At 38.3% G+C, this 16,225-nt stretch overlaps 1 long non-coding RNA gene across 2 annotated transcripts; it reads right to left on the reverse strand.

The window, feature by feature from the left end:
* Positions 1-746: 746 nt before the first annotated feature.
* On the reverse strand, positions 747-7,067 carry LOC142087018 (uncharacterized). 2 transcript variants are annotated; one of them, XR_012675293.1, is made up of 3 exons: positions 6,927-7,067; positions 6,423-6,592; positions 747-1,441 (listed from the first exon to the last, which is right to left on the reverse strand). It is a non-coding gene; the product is annotated as an uncharacterized LOC142087018 (long non-coding RNA). The 2 variants fall into 2 exon arrangements; XR_012675294.1 differs by having other exon boundaries at positions 6,917-7,014.
* Between the last annotated feature and the right edge of the window lie 9,158 nt (positions 7,068-16,225).

Genomic DNA, 16,225 nt, shown 5'->3' on the forward strand with positions numbered 1-16,225 from the left:
TATCGTGTCATACCGTGGCTTACATTAAGGTCACCTTTTCTTTCACAGCCTTGATGTGGCTGTAGATTTGGCAAGGGAAGGGCTGGAGGGTAGGAAGCACGCTGAGATAAAAGGCATCCCGTTTCTGAGGAAGCCAGGGCCCTGTTCACAGGCCTGTAGTTCGGATTATAGCCTGATAGACACTCAAAACTCCCGTTGGCTTCTATGCAAATAGGAAAGCATAGAATTAGGTCTGATATGTGAAGTGCATGACAAAATAAGACTTACACTGCTTATGTTTTGGGGAGGTGAGTGCTGATTGCTACACGCATTCTGTCTCCAGCCAAACAGCAAAGCTCTGTAATTGTCCAGGTACGTCACAGGCTTGAAGAGTTTGCATTTTTACAAAACGTTAGGTATAAATTACTTCCACAAACAGGAGCCTGGACTCAATGGAACAACGCAGTTGTCTGTTACAGCAAATCTGGTGTTCCTGGATTCAAATCTGCTACAGGCATTCTGGATTTTAATTAATATATTGTTTCATATGTATGAGTATTTCATGGTTTTTTTGATTTCACACACTGCATTTTTAGCTTAAACAAAGCGTATTCTCTGTATTATTCTCCAAAGCAATTGAAAAATATCACAGACTTTATAGATCTGGTAGCCTTTCCAGTGAACAACACAGCAGTCATGCTTCACAGAAAAGGGATAACATCCTAGAGTGCAGCTGATAAGAGCAACAATTCACAAAGCAAGAGATCTGTTATGCAGTGAAAGCTTTATTACCATGACTTGATGTTACATCTACAACACATAAGGGTTAATCATTGCAGCAGTTTGCAGCTGGTTTGTGCTCTCAGGGGAGTCATAGCAATAGACTTCTGCGTGTAAGACAAGGTCAGCGTTGCTCTCCCGGGGTCAGCAGGCCACGTGATAACGCAACTCCGAAACTTCGGCTCCGAGGAGACACAGGTGCCAAACCCATTTTGTGGTCTGTTGTAGAGCGCTTCTTGTGGTTTTTATTCTCCTCAATAAAAACACATACATAGCTCTGTGGTATATAATTGGATGGCGAGTTTTCAGAGCTACCCGTCAGTGTGAGTTTTATGTGGCAGCAGCGGGTTCATGAGTTTGCCGGGTACATGTAACATTTCACGGGAGACTTACTCTTAGTGGACTGAGAAAACAGAGCAGTCAACGCTGAGTTTAAGGGCCAAATCCTGCATAATTTGTTCCGTCTCATGGTATAAAATGCTCGCGTGAGTAAAGTGAGCAGAATTGGACTTTAACATTTTATTAATATTTATCTTCTACTGCTACAAGACACAACAATAATCAAATAAGGAAAACTTTAATCCTCAAATGCAGCTTTAATCTTCAAATTGGTTAGCTTATCAGAGGGGTAACATTTATTTTCAAAGACAGGCTGCTCGGAATGATCAGCTGAAATAGAAACCTATAAGCGAAAGGATGTAAGTTTATTGGGCAGTGTTGTCTATATTTATAGTTTCTGCTCAACCCATATTTCTGTTTTTATATGCGTGTGTCAAAAATTAATATACGGCAAACTTCACCAACAGTTTTAAGAGATCCTAAAATATAATAAAATCAATAAATGATGTTCTGGCATAAATGTTTCTGTAGCTGAGGGTGGTCAGGTTCAAAGGGCAACATCTGACCATTTCTCTTTCCCACCCTGCTGCGGAGTAAGACCCTCCCCTCAACTTCAAATCACTGGGGAGAGGGTAATTTAAGCTATACTTGATGTACCCTATACATCACTGTCTTCAGGACCAGGTTTAAAATTAAACTCTGATGTACAAAGTTAAACAAAAATGAGATAAAAATTGGCAGGGGTTGAAGAGGGTCAAAGTAGTCAAAACACAAGGTAGACTATTGCTTCTTTTGATTTATGTTATTCTGTGCACTAAAAAAAATAAAATTATAGCTCTCGTGGAGACTTTTTTCATTGAGAATAACGCATTCCTAATTTGTTTTCTATAGACTTACAGGGCATTTGCTCTGGGAGATGGAAGCATGTATTTATTTATTTATTTATTTAGGGGCAGAATATCACCAGCTGTTGGCAGAATATTCAAATTATCATTAGATGCAACCTTTGTCACTCAACAGTAAGTGAAAGAGAATAGTATTTCACCTTCCGTTAGTGGTTATCTCACAATGCACACATCTATAACCTTATACGCGTTACAGAGTTTTTCTTTCAGGCAACTCTTTTTAAACACAAACAATGTGCTATAGTTACATTTGGTAGCAGAAAGAAAGAGTTCAGTGAATGTTTCCTTTTGCATGTTATACAAGCACATAATGCAGTTACCCTCCAGAAATTCAGTACAGGAAAGATGCCAAACAGCAGATTCTTTTGAAATCAATTCAAGAAAATCCTTGCAAGGAAGTTAATTTTTTATGATGTAGTCAACTTTTCCACATATTGCCATTTACATGGTTAGTGTGTGGACTGCAGGCAAAATAATTTGGAATTGTAATCTTTATTTTCTATAATATGATAATGAAATCAACTACTATCCACTGGAATCAAATGAATTTCTCTGTGCTACTCCAGTGGGAAGAATAAAAGGGTTCTACTGGCTAAACTGCCAGGCTAACGGGAAAATGAAGAAAAACCAAGTCCTTGGATGGCTAGCAAATGAAAAATGCTTATTTTAAACATAATGGTGAACATATAAAGATCTTGAAATCTTTTAAAGACTGATTAAGCAAGCTTCTTCCAAAGGTTTTTAATTTTCGTATGAGAAAGTCCTATTGACTTCATATGGATTACAGCCGGCTGAAGTTGGGCATGTTTTGGGGCTGTACGAGGGCATTAGACAGCAGAGGCATCTAAACTGTGAAAATGTCTGAACTTGATTTTAAATCTAACAGGAGAAAAACTTACGCTGTCCAGACAACTAAAAAAAAAAAGGTTTTATAGCTCTGTTTCATTAATATTGACAATGATGATTCTTTGTTGTTAATTTAGTGAGAACCTGTTTGCCATTTAATATGCAGATTTTAGTCTTTCACCAAAAGTCTTAAGTGATGCATTGTGTAAAATGCACTTTATATGTGTGATTTTACAGGATTGACCTGCATAAATGCCTTTAATATACATAATTTGGCAAAAGATTTATGTACTAATTAATAAATGCAATTCTTCACAAACACCTGGTTGGAAAGCTGGAAGTGCAGTGGGTATATAAACAGCGGGTTGTTTTAACAGATACAGCAAGCAAAGATAAGGATCAGATGTTACCACGGGTCCACTACTTGTGATCTAGTGTGCCACGCCCTCTGGATCTAACAGCTGGGCAATGTTTTTTGTTCCACCGATTAAGACTTTTTCAAATATCTTTTTTTTTAAAAAAACCTTTCGGGGTCGCATAGACGACTACTCATGCACTCTGTAACTATAGCAGATCACATGTAACAAAAAGCAGAACAAAGAGCTAGTTGGTTAGGAAATTAGGATCCAAAATTTTCCTACATCCATTACGCTTTGGGAATCAGGAGAACTATGAATTAAGGAGATGGTCACAAAGGTCACGAGGAATTGCTGCAGTATTCACGAAAGATGTAAACGCTATGAGAGCTGTAGGATCTTAGAATGAAGAGAGAATACAGGAGCCACTGCAAGGCTAGTAGCAGCTCCGAAATCAGGTAAAGAACAAAAAGATATGAAAAATTTAAAAAGAGGGAGAATATCAGCTGTTAGAAATACATGTAACCCTTTAAAATCATGTGCTTAGCATGAGTGATGTCTTTTGCTGATTTATCCGTGCAGCAATTAGGAATTCTTCCTTACGAGAGGTGTGTGGCATAGAAAATGAACTGATTGATTCATTCTTGCACCAAGTGGTTGATTACGGGTAACTGATTCATTTTACAGATGTTATCCTAAGTGCGTTACTGTACACAATCATCCAAGACTAAGATGCATCAAGGGTGTCTACGCGTGCTTGCTCAGTAAGGGCCTAATTCAGAGCTCATCAAGAGCTTTCTACTGACTGCACAGGGTTCTGGATTGGGACTTTTCCATCTACCCGACTGGAAGAGAGATTTCCATTTCAGTGCAGCTGTGAGATGCAGTTTTCTCCACTGTCTTATACTGTCCATTTTTAGTGCATAGTATTCTTCTAGAGTGACATGTACCCATCGACATGTACAAATTCTCAGAACTATTTATTAGCGACATTTCTGCAGTCCCGGTTTTTACCAAGGAAAGCAGTCTTACCAGACCTTTCTTCTGGGTGTGTTCAGATTTACGTTACCTTGTTCAAGCACTTGCGAAGGTACCGAGCAACAGCAAAGAACCAAGTCTATAATTTAATAACCCCCCTCTGAGTAATTAGTATTCACTCAATGAAATTCAGGGTTTGCAAAGGTCCAGTCAAAGGCCTAAGCACCATTTAAGTCCAGCTTATTCCTCAAGGCACCTCTGAACTGAATTGGGCCCGATTTTATTAAATTATAATAGAAAGACTGCCATGTCAAGTATACTGATGCTGAAAGACCCAACCTCACAAGACCTCACACAGATAAGTAATCATCACTTATGCTAATGGCACATTTGACTTCCGTGGGATGACACACGAGGATGGACTACTTGCTTGACTAAGATTAGTAAGAACAGGCATGTTACACAGAACAAATGACTTATAAATATCCAGCTGCAGCAAAGTGCTGACTCCCATCAGTGAGTGTTGTGAGGGTGAATGAAGGGCAGGATATGATCTTTAGAAACCTCGCTGAATACTATTGAATTGGTGACAGTTTTGGAGATTTCTAACCTGTAATAAACCTCAGCTTTGCCTCCTCAGTGACACGCTTCTCTCCAGCGTTTTTCCGTTCTGCTTTCCTTTTCTTTTGCCATAATACAACAATCCATTTTTAAATTTTTTTTTTTTACTGTTTCTTCTTTAATGTTTGCAAATGAATTTTGTGGTTTTGAAAGGTATTTAAGCAACAGCCACAAAGCCACAAGTGCTCCTATTTAACTGCAGAGCAGACTATTTGGTAGCGTCTCTACATTGCCCTGCCAACGTTCCTCCCCTCTGCTCTGCTGGGATCAGTGCAGTCTCTACGCTCATTTAGTCTTTGGCTTCTCCCTTCAAAGCTGACAATAAGGGCATCATACAGCGTATACCATTCCAGCGATTTTGTCTGATAAAATGCCTAACTGTTAGGCCTCTGTTTAATACAATTTTGTTTCATACAGGTCACAGAAACAATCAGATTTTGGCCCTTATGCTCTATAATGCCTTTGAACCAGCACTCTAGAAAGGGAAAAATCTTTATGTCTAACCTGACTCAGTTTCACTTACTTGTTTTTGAATTCCTTGAGGTCCAGTTTTTGTGCCTTATTTTGTTTCCACTAATTTAAGAAGTATTTTATTGCAGTTAAGTAGAATTGCCCTCCCTGGTTTTCCTATCCTGATCAGGCTTTTAAAACTGATTCTTTTTTTTTTTTCTTTTACCACTGGCTGGAGAAGCTTTATCTGAAAGTAATGTCGTAGTGACCATTGATGACTGGCTTCTAGGGATTTTATGAATCCAGAATTAATTTGTTCCTGAGACCTCGAGAAAGCATGAACGGTGAAAAATGTTTCTGGTACATGCATAATAACTGGTATGAATATTGTATCCAACACAAAAATCCCAAATCTCAAATACTATAACCCATTTACAAAGGGACCCTTAAATCCAGTTTTGTTTGACCTGTATTGTAGAGAACTGCATAAACGTCACAAAGTCAAGGAACATAAGTATTATAGCATTAGTAGTAGTCTTAAATGAGTATTTTCCTGTTTCTTGGGGGCTTCTGGCTCAGCTGTAATGATTGCTCTGTGTGTGTGTGAGTGTGTGTCTGTGTGCTTTGCCAATCACATAAGTGAAATAAAAATGCCCTAATTTCTGCAACTTTGCTTTCATTGCACTGTAAAACACTAAAAGCAGAAACAGTTTCCTGAAGAACTCCTCCATAGCAGGCCCTTGAACAAGATGACTGTTTCTAATAAGCAACAGCTGTCGTTGTGGTTTTACTAGTCAAATGATTCATGTCTTTTGCTCAGAAATGATAAGTGGAACAAATGTTTACTTAGATATGTAACAGAGGAACAATTGAAAAATAGTAGACTGTCACATAGAAATATTTTCCTGTTATCTGATCCTTGACAATTAGTCTGAACTGGTTTTTAGTCAAAAGGCAATGTTATAGTGGTGCAGTTAGAATGGTGAAGAGTTTAGCTCTCGGAGTTCTGCAAACTGAATTCAGCAGGCTGGTTTGCAAATGTCTGCGGTAGCCCAGCAGATTTGAGGGGGACACAAGCACCTCTGTGCAAACTGCTACCCCCACCCTCATTCCTGGCAGTCTCCCCTCCTGTCTTTAGTCATCTTTGAAAGGAAGACAGCGAACTTACCATTTCCACTTGTTTCTGTTATGTCTTCAGGGAATACCGAAGTGCTTCTCTGCTGCTTGGTCTTGAGTGAATACCCTCTGTTGGCTACTGCTTCCCCAGGATTTTACAGGGTCTTCTGGGAGGAGCAGATTAAATGAGGAAAAGTATTCTAATGCAGGAGATTCCAGGCTCTGTTCAAGGACAAAAAGATTACATTACCCTTCGGATGTTAGGAAGGCGAACCGAATAGACCCTTGATGTATCTCTGCTGAGCCTGGAAGCTGCTGCAGTCAGAGAGATTTGACACCGCTCTGGCGTCAGAGGGCTAGAGGTAAATTTTTGTTAAGTGCTAGAGGAGGCAGGGGCAGACTAACTCTTACGAGCCTAAGGCAGCATCAGAAAACAGTGTCTTCTGCCTTTGAAGGGGGGCTGGGAGACAAACAAGCATGGAGAAGGCCAAGGGAGCCTTGGGATGCTCAGCGTGCAAATGATACCAGTGTACATCTATAACTTACTTGAACTTACGTGGATGCTTGCCAGTAGAATAGGGTTTAAATCCACCTTTATTTTGCATAGATTCTGGAGTTTGTTGCTTTTTCGGAACTCTCTCTTCAGTATCACTGTATGACACTGCACTGCATTGTGTGGAAAGATTGTCAGAGCTTCAGTTTCCCATCTGTAAAATGGGGGTAATATTTTGTTTCTCCCAGCCTTTATTTAGCTTACAAGGCTCCTGGGACTAGAATTCTTTTATTGCGTGTTTCTGTATTGTCTCGTACAACAAGACCCTGATCTCAGTTGAAGCCTCTAAGTATCACTGACATATAAATAGATAATAATAAAAAGACGATTTTGACACAAAATGGAATTTTATATTCTAGAGAGTGAAATAAAATATGTACTAAAGTCTACTAAAGTGTAACCATGAGATCAAATGATAAAATTCTTCTGGCAACAAAGAGTTGACACAAATTTGTGAGATTAAACTGAACCAACTCAACGGAGGCTTGTTCTGGTGGTTTATTCATATAAAGTATATGAAAAAAGTAAGTGAGATGATCAAATTACCCTCACAGCATGGATTTTGACATGGATGTAGACTAACTGAGTCACCGGAGGACTGAGCAGGTGCGTTGTTCTAATTATACCCTCAGTCTTGTGAGGAAGGAGCAAACTTCCCGGTTGCTTCCCTGGTGGAGATAAGGTGTTACCAGCCATCAGCAAACGAGAGGGGAGAACAAGGACAAGGCACCTGATGGGAGAAAGAGGAGGAAAGGAGGAGGCGAAGAGAGCATATTCATAATGCTACTCATCTTTTAAAAATGTATACACACATCCACTCTGAGCCATTTGGATGCCACTTCTAGTACTCATTTCTTGTGTCTCTGAGTAACCCTTCCTTATGGCGAGGCACATAAAATTCTTTTTTAACATTTTCTCTTTTATGGTCTTGTAGTGAGATATCTGGCTAAATATTACGATTTATTTGTTTATTAATTAATCAACAACAGGCACACTAGGAGTTACAATCCAAACAGTCCCCCACACAGGTTTTTATCGCCATGTACTGTACCCCTAGGGAAATACACATCTTTTTTTCAGGAGCATAAATGGACATTTCTATAAATTGCAACTACTTGGGTGCATGTAATATGCAATATTATTCATCTTTGTATTCCAGGTGAATCCAGACTAGACTACCAGCCTCTAGGGGAGTCTGCTTCATATAATTATCAGTATTCAAAGAATGATTGTAGATGTTGTAGCTTAACAGCAGGTGAATGGTCCTTATCTGAATATTAAATAAAGTGCAACTGGATTTCTAGGTTATCTCTGGCTAAATGTTTGCAAAGTCATTAGTGAAAGCATGCAGCTATAATCCCAACCACTCTTCTTCCTACAAAGGATTTCCACTTTTGTTTTTAATTCCATTACAGGATGAATTGTTCATCTCCCCTTCGTATACACACAATCTTGTCCCTTGGTTGGACTACCACTACCAGAAACATCAAGGAAGCTGCCTTGTAAGTAATAGCCGCGTGGTGTTTTGTTTTTTTTTTTTTTTTAATCCTAAACAACAAAAGAAACCTAGGGAAGAGTGACAAAGAGAAAGATTTATTATTTCCTCTAAGGGCTATCAGACCTCTGAATGTTGGGAAAAGGCTCTTTAGTAAACTGCTGCTTTGTCCTCCCAAGTTCTGGGAACTTTAGCTCTATATTCGGTTTCCTTATTGCATGGTCTGAGAGAAGCTTTATGTATTTATTTAGTAAAAACCTGTTATTACTGTTTTAAAACGGGGGATTTCATATACTTGAACACTGTTTTAGTAGCTTCATAGTGGATGCTATGTGAATATAGTAGACAGTAGTTACGAGAAAATTAATAGCAACAAAGAAAAAGAACAACCCCCCCCCGCTGAGCAGAAGGGAACAGACCAGAACCAGCATAGGGAAATTACTGGAGATAAAGGAAGAAGAATTATCGTGGGACCATATAACAAGATTTTTGAGGCACAACCCATGTTTCAATCCCTAGATGTGAAGAGCACAGTGATCCTGCTAGAGAGCCATTTTGAAGAGGAATTTTCAAGACAGACACATTCTACAACAAGGTAGCTAGGCTAGGGCATCAGCCGCATCCTTTGCCAGGCACCACAAAAGCTTTACACCCACTAAGGTCCGGACCATCAGTAGCAAAGCATGTTATCACAATAACTGCAAATATTTGATTTTAATTGAATATAAAAATAATTGAATGTTAAATTGAATATTATTTAGCTGAATATAAAAAACCCCAAACACAAAAACCCCCAAAATGGAGCCATCACTACAGTAAGCCATATACTATTTGTTTTTACATGGATTCCCATTTATTTTGAGCTGTAACACATGCTGAGTTTTCAGCATGACATAGGCTATCATCTTTAGTTTTCAAGCACTGTACCTCTCATTGCTGCTGTTTCAGGCTTCTGCAGACTCAGGCAGATGTTACTACACTTGTCTACAAGGCTTTCTGCTCATCTTTGCAGCAATGCAGAGTAGAAACATTTATTCAAAAAGGGAGGAGGGAAGAACACTGAGCACAATTTTGTGTTTAGCTGTGAATTATCCAGCAAGCCATGCAGTCTCCGGGACTAAGGAATACAAGGGACTGTGCTTCTACATGCCAAAGTCCTGTTTCTTTCAGTAACAAGAAATAAGGAGAGCTTTTTCTAGCACGTGAGCACTTCTATGTTTTTTTACTTAAAATTATGTAAGAATGTAAAGCTCCTAAGTTTTGGAAGTACACTGATTCACACTCTTCCATCAAGAAATGGGTATTCTGTAGCTCTCTAACTTTTCTAGCTGTGTTCCTTGGGACATCTGCAGTGGATGTTACTGTGGGCTCGTTGTGGGCTTTGTACCTATGCTACCGTTGCCAGCAATTTAGGAAATAGAGCCTAGAGGAGTGTGTTTTTTTCCAGTCCCATATTCCTAAGTATATTTATATGAAAGTGAACTGCACAATAATTATAGTATTGGTTCTGGTATTCCTGTTTTCAAAATGCTAAAAAGAAAAAAAAGAAACGGAATAAGCAGTGCTTTTTGGTTGTGTTTGTAGTTGTGATGATCTTCTGTTAAAGGGAAGGGCTCTCGCACGTTTAGGCAGGAGCCTTTAGTTACCATTTGGGGACTCCCTCTAGGACCAGAAGTACTCTGTTTTGACCAGAACAAACCTTAGAAGTTAACAACTGTTTTCTGTTTGGCATTTTTATATGTATTTAAAAAAAAAGTTTCAGTCAAAACTGTTCTACACAGTTCAGAACCCAAATTTTTATTCTTGCTCAAGTGTGAGTCACCTGCAGTCACTGGGATTAGTTCCAAATTATCCTTAAACATATCCATTTTCTAATGACGCTTTTTAGCAATACCTGACCTCATATTATTTGTATTCATTTCTATTTTTATAATCTCTTGAAGTACTTACACACCTCCTGATTTAAAAATAAGCCCCTTAACAGGCCATCTGCACTTAAAAGCCAATGGCCAAATCCCAATCCATCTGAAGCTGGTGGAAATTTTGACATTTATTTCAATGGTGAAATCATAATTTGGTCGAAGTGTACAGTAAAGGGGAAGATGATTTGCTTAGGGAGTGATGAGGGTTGGCTTTGTCCCTGTCATCAACCACATGCTGGCTGATTTAAGAATGAAACTTGGACCTGCTCACAGAGGCAATCAATCATTAGACCGGATGCCCTTGTTCAGCTAGGCTAAGCAGTGGGACAAACACAGGAATGTAATGGGAGAGCAAAAAAATAGTAAGTTTTAGAGAATCTGAGAATCTCTCATGTTTCTGTATCACATCCTCAAAAAAATTAAAAACCCAGCGAGTTTATGCAGCATATGGCTCTTCTGCAGCTGATTGACTGAGGTTGGACATTGTGGTCTTTATTCATAACTTTCACCCATTTCAGAGACCAGATTTGCATGCAGGAGGGCTGAACAGAACCGCCAGAATACATGCTAGCTGTAATCTGAGGTCAACATATATGCTTTCCATCACAGATACAGACTCCTGACCATCACCCCAGCAGGTGCTGCCAGGCAACAAGAGGACAGCTTTCTGAGACACAGGCAATAGCTTTACCTGGGATGATCTTGTGGTTTTGGTCTCCTAAGCAGATCTGTTATTTGGCAGAGTTTTTAAATATGTACAGACTAAAACACCTCCAGCAACGTAGACCTAGTTTCAAGCACTGTGGTAAATCCCGTAGTACGTATTTTACAGTTGTATATTTATATTAGGAATGTAGTTGTTTCTAAGTCTATAATACATACTTGTCTGTCAAATTTCTGGTGGAAGAAGACTGTGAAGATACAACCTGTGCTATGGCTGCTTGGTTCCAGTCCAGAAGTGAGAAGCAGTAACAATGCCTCTTCATCTCCCCTTGTGCAGAGATCCTGATAGGCATGGACCTGGTCCTCTGCCATCCCTGCCCTCTGCCGGCCTCTCTGCCTGCCGTCTGTGATGTAGGTTTGGGTAGGAAATGCAGTGAGGGTGGACTGACTACCTTCTGGGTTTACAACCCACCAGCCAGCCCAGCAGAGCCACAGTCAATCCCTATAAACTGTAGCAATTTTCATATCACAACGGGGTGAGCCCTGATCCAAAGCCCTGAACCACTGGTGATCCCTTGACTGCTGTTGAGTACGTGCCCAGACGCTTACAGCCCTCAGCCTTTTCAATAAAGTCGGAAAGAGGCCCACAGCAGGTAAATTACTGTTAGCCATAGAAACATTCCAATATAGGAGAGGGTGTGAGTTACGCAAGTACCTACTCTATAAATCTGTTATGTGGCTTGGGAGAAAAACAAAAAAGCCACTTAAAAATTTGCTCCAAATTTGGCCACAGTATAGTTTTGTTAGTTCAAAGAAATGGAGCTAACTTTATTATTTGTGTTTGGATCAAAGAAAATTATGAAAATAAACATTAGACAGAATGATAATCAACACTGGAAATGTTTACTAAAGATTTTCTTCTGTGTTCTCTTACCAGCATTAATAATATTTTCCTTTTCTAAAGTTTTCTTGCTTCCTTCAAAGAGATTGATTTCAGCAGGAAGAACAAACATATGCAAATAAACTGAATGATGTTATACCCCCTGCCCCTATCCCCCCAAACTGCATCAGATAATTCCATATTGTTAGTCTGCATTACATTTTTATCAGTTTTTTTGTCTTAATCAGATATGAAGCTCTTGCAGTACATCTCTAGAACTGGGCTGTGACCCTGATGTGACTGTACAGCACAGAAGCAGCCTTAACCCTGCTGTAATCTAATAGTTCAAATTTAACGGATTTGTTTTTTCAGTGGAAATAATGGCTTCCTGTCACAAAACAGAGCCACAGATTACATATCTGATAAATGGCTTTGGCATGATTTTTTCATGTAACACACAATTAACAGTGCTTTTCATAAGATTCACGGTTTAAGGATTTGGTGAAAGCACTAATAAGTTCATTACTATGCATTTTCTTAAAAAAAAATTTCTCCATTTCTGGTAGTGCTTTAAAAACAAATAATACTTTGCTTAGAAGGAGCTCACCTATGCTTTCCAGTGTTAATTTAGCCTCAAAACACTATACTGAAATTATTACCACTGAGTGCTGATGTATTTTTTCATGAGGCATATAATTATAATTGATAACCCAAAATGTAAATAGGGTAATTTTGATTTTATAAGCTACCACCCATACAGATACTGAAAATTTCCACATTATAGCTATAATTGTTTTTTGTCATGCCATAATCCCCTAAACATTATCAACTAATTAATAGCTGAACAATACATAAGGAGATATACAGTTCTTCTATGGATTGTATTACATATTTTGAAGCAGTTTATTATCTTCAGTTTGGTTTTGAAATCACGGTTCAGAATTGCTTATGCTGCCTTCGTTGGGTATCTTCAGCCCACCCAACCGCCAGCCTTACACTGCTGCATGTTGCTAACTCCTAGCGTTTACAATGAGGTAATCATCACCTTGTAGTTCATTGGTGTGAATGCTGGTCAGATGGCCTGTATTTTATTAACAGAAATAGGGTCACAAGTCAAATACATGCTTGGGGTCAGTGAGCAAATACAAAAGAAGATTAGAGGAACAAAAAAATGTGACTGGAGGGGTAAAAATCCCACTGGGGGTTAATCGAGCAGAAATGTATCAAAGAATGTAAACTACCCTTCCTTTTGTTATTCATCGTACAGGACGTAGTTCCTATGTCCTGCTGATTCCAGTTAGATAGAGCCTCATCTCCAGAATGCTATCTTTTAATGATCTCTTTGTACAGAGCCTTACAGAGGGACTTCCAATAATACTACTACTTACTGCTATTACTACTGCTACTACTACTAAAACAATAACAACAAAATTAAGAATTAAAAACACCTAGCTTAAATATATAAATTACAAAGACTTACTTCACCTAGTATTGTACTATGCAAAGACTGCCTATAAAAAATAAAAAGAAAAATAGCATTCAGTGTCACTTTTCTGGGATTCTCTTCTGCCTTCAAGATGGAAAGACTGGACCAAGAATTAACTTCACAATTATGCTGATGTAGCGCCCGCTTGCAAAGCAAATTAATTAATAAAAATATTTCTGAAGAGGTGGTATTGGATTGCTATAGTTTTGGTTTTTCTAAGAAAGACTGTCCTTTCAAAAGACAGAAAAACAAAAAAGGAGCTAACATCCCTGATCTGCACAGTAAGTACTGGACTTGGTAGGGCCCAAATGGCAGCAGTCAAGAAAAATCATAGGGTACTTACCAAGCGGCAGCTGATTTTCTCTTCTGATACATGTTCATCGCTCTTTCTATGACAAGAAGCAGAATATTCTGCCTTATTTGAACTACACACATTTGTCTAATTCTTTAAAATCCCAGCAGTAGAAAGATTCCCTTTTCATCAATTTCCATTTATTATGCTTGTAGCTACATATTGTAATATGAATTCTTCTATCCATGTATACTGCACATCTATAGATTTTATGTTTGCACACATCACATGAAAAGCATATTTCAATCCTATTGCATTATCATGTGCCAGAATAATATTGCTGTGGGAATTCAGACACATTATCAAAAGTACAGTATAAAGCAAGGAAGTGAGTCAGGAAGGAAGGAATCCTTAGTTCTATGACTACGTGCCACTGACTTACTGTGCAATGTTCATGAAGTCTCTTAATCTTATTTTGGCATACTTTATATATAAAATAAGCAGTATGTCCTTCTGCAAGGCTGAAATAAATGTTAACTGGTCCAATCATGCCCTTTGAAAGCAAAATTGGGATTTCTGTCATCAACGTCAAGATGAGCCAAACCAGGCTCAGAGATTGTAAATCTTTACGTTCCAAAGAAAGACACTACATAGATTTCATGGTTAGATACAAACTGTGGTAGACTACTGAAGGATTAATGTGAAACAAAATACTGTAAGTGTAAGTATTCCTTGAACTGACATTGAAGGTTTCCTTAATTACGCATCTAGCTATCTATAAATGTTTTCCCATACAATTTATTTTCACACATTATATACCTCCTTCAGGAATATATGTATTTGATCCTGCCTCTTTTAGCAAAGTATATGTCTAACTTATATACTGTCCCTTAAGTTTAAAATTAAGTATGCGCTTAAGTGTTTTGCTGGATCATATTGCACAGCATTTTGCAGGATTGAACCTTCATAGGGCCGCATGCAGGACTGTCTTCCTCTGAACAAAGGGTGCTATGACAGTGTGTACACACTGTGCCTGACCTAAGATCAGCAGCCAAGTTGTGGACACCCACATAAGGATTTTCTTTACAGAACTGATCTTAAAAATGGAAATGTCTATCTCCTCCAGCTATACTGGCAGACAGTATTTACCCAATGATCCAGATGTACAAGACCTTGTTATCAACTGTAGCTTTTACACAACTTACTTGTAAGTCAGTGGGTTGGAAATCACACATTTTAGAAATATTTTCTGAAGGATATGATCATATTTTCTGCCCGTAAAAGTGTTTAATGTTGCATGTTCATTACGTATTTTAGTGTTACTTAATTTAAAAGGTTTTTAGAAAATACAAATTATGACAGAGTAGATTTAGACATGCTTATAAAATAATAATAGGTATTTAATACACAAGAAAGCCTATACAAAAAAGAAAAACTCTTATAGAATCATAGAATCATTAAGGTTGGAAAAGACCTCTAAGATCATCGAGTCCAACCATCAACCCAACACCACCATACCCACTACACCATGTCCCTAAAATAACTACATTGACATGCAATTAATATATTTCTAAAAAGCCATGAGTTTCCAAGGTTTACATTTCAGTCATTTGAGTCCTTTCTATGGAATACAGTCCACTAAAACACAACATGCTGAAGTCTTTCTGCTAACTTAGTGTAAAAGCACTACTTAGAAGAGTTAACTTTTTAATAATGTGGTAAAAATATTTTAAGAAATATCACTTATGAAATATAATTAATTACCTTTGCATCTGTATTATGTGGAGGAGACATACTATATACTTTGGACAGCAGTGCTGAGATGTATTGAGGTTTGCATAATGCCAACATGCTGTATTACTACTTAAAGGCTTGTGAATAAGAATTTTACTACAGTCACAACATATACATTGGGCTTTTCTGGTAAATTGATCACTCAAATAAAAAGAAAGGAATGTTTTTAATCTGCAAAGAAGATGGGCAAAAAGTAAGCCTGCTCATCTTAACTTTGCATTAGGGAAAAAAAATGAACTTTGATCTATCATATTGCAGAGCTGCTTGTATTTCAATGGCAATTTATCAATTCTTTAATAGTCAAAGCTCCCAAGTAGTAAAAGCTTCTTAGGCTTCCTAATCTAATAGTCATTATTTAAAATTTTTATTCTGTATAATTTACTGTTCAGAAGCAAGAAAGCAACATAATTTCTTAAGAATCCTCTCTTTTATAAAAACTGATGAAATGGAGTCCAATACTACTAATGTTGTTCTTCCTCATGCTGGTGTAAAAACAATGCAGAGTCCCACCTTAATAAATCTTAACATTTCTTACCTAATCTAATAGATAACACTGTGTATCGGCAACAGGATTGTCTTAAGGTCAGGATATAGCAGCACCACCCCTTAAGGGAACACTTTCTCCTTTCGGAATCAGAGCACTGTACATGCTTCTGCCATTAGTACCATCACCCTGCCCACTGCTGACCATGCTGGGTTGGAGGCATGGCTCTGCCTGCGGTGCCCCTCTAGCCCCAGCTCGGGTGTCTTCCACCCTGTGGGGAGCAATT

Source organism: Calonectris borealis, chromosome 12 (genome assembly GCF_964195595.1).
Source record: "Calonectris borealis chromosome 12, bCalBor7.hap1.2, whole genome shotgun sequence".
NCBI classification, from domain to species: Eukaryota; Metazoa; Chordata; class Aves; order Procellariiformes; family Procellariidae; genus Calonectris; species Calonectris borealis.